Source organism: Protobothrops mucrosquamatus, unplaced genomic scaffold (assembly GCF_001527695.2).
Source record: "Protobothrops mucrosquamatus isolate PMUCROS unplaced genomic scaffold, P.Mucros_1.0 scaffold3100, whole genome shotgun sequence".
Taxonomy (NCBI): Eukaryota; Metazoa; Chordata; class Lepidosauria; order Squamata; family Viperidae; genus Protobothrops; species Protobothrops mucrosquamatus.
This window is the reverse complement of record NW_015389108.1, coordinates 149,622-151,304: the sequence shown is the minus strand read 5'-3', so window position 1 is coordinate 151,304 and position 1,683 is coordinate 149,622.

Here is a 1,683-nt window from a genome sequence, read left to right as displayed (position 1 = left end):
ACGGTTGCTGGAATTGGGTATGTCTAGTTTAATGAAGAGAAGGACGAGGGGGGACATGATAGCACTCTTCCAATATCTCAGGGGCTGACCCAAAGAAGAGGGAGTCAAGCTATTCTCCAAAGCGCCTGAAGGCAGGACAAGAAGCAAGGGATGGAAACTAATCAAGGAGAGAAGCAACCTAGAACTAAGGAGAAACTTCCTGACAGTGAGAACAATTAACCAGTGGAACAACCTGCCTCCAGAAGTGGTGAATGCTCCAACACTGGAAGCTTTTAAGAAGAGACTGGACAGGCATTTGTCCAAAATAGGTTTTCCTGCCTGAGCAGGGGGTTGGATTAGATGACCTCCAAGGTCCCTTCCAACATTATTATTATTATTATTATTATTATTATTATTATTATTATTATTATTATTATTATTATTGTTGTTGTTGTTGTTGTTGTTGTTGTTGTTGTTGTTGTTATCATCATCAGATACATTAAATATTAGCCAGCCATAATATTGCATTAGGAGAGAAATAATGTGTTACTACCGATTAAGATGCTATTTCCAGTATGTTTGATAAATTTTCCTTTTTGGTGAAGCTGTGTGTCATATTTCTAAAAATATTGACTAGCTCTGTTTTGGGATTACAGGTAGTCCTTGATTTTGCAACCCTTCATTTAGTGGCCATTCAAGGTTACATAGACACTGAAAAAACTGGCTTATGACCCTTTTCACACGATGATTTTTCACACCATTGCAGTAACCACGTAGTCACATGAACAAAACCTGGATGCTTGGCAACTGGCCTGTATTTATGATGGTTGCAATCTTCCAGAGTTATACCTTCGGAGTCATGTATGAATTGCTCTTATAGAAAGAATTGTAAGTAATAGTTCTGGGCATCTTAAGTAAATTGCTAGTAAATTGCTCACAGCTGAATTGTTCACCATTCCCTGGAATAGTTATAAAAGCAAATATATTACTTTTTCTCCATTTTTAAGGAAGGGAAAATTATTGTGCCCTTAAAGTATAACTTTGTTATCAGTGTTTTGATATACCCTGCAAGCTTACTCTAACTCTTATTTGATCCCTCTTCTCTTTATATGACCAAAACACCTCACTTGTTCTGGTTATTCACTTTTGTATTAAACCCACATTCATTAAATCTGCATCTGTATTTATACCTGACTGATTTTATGTCACATACATCTTAAGTGAGTTAAGTACTCACTTCAGAAACTGCTACTACTGGAAGAGAATCTTGAATAGTGAATAAACATAGTAGTTCTCGGCTTACAATCACAATTGAGCCCAAAATTTATGTGGCTAAATGAGAAATTTGTTAAGTGAGTTTTGCCCCATTTTACGACTTCTTGCCACATTTGTTAACCAAATTCCTGCAGTTGTTAAATTAATAACACAGTTAAGTGAACCTGGTTTTCCCCATCGACGTTGCTTGTCAGAAAGTCGCAAAAGGGGATCACATGACCCTGGGACATGGCAACCGTCATAAATGTGAACCACTTGTCAAGCATCCAAATGTAAATCACAGGACCGTGGAGGAATGCTGCGGTGGTCATAAGTGTGAAAAATGATCATAAATCACTTTATTTTTAGTGCCGTTGCAACTTCGAACTGTTGTAAGTCAAGGGCTGCCTGTATTGCTTGAAATAATTAATTGAAATTTTAGTTAGATCT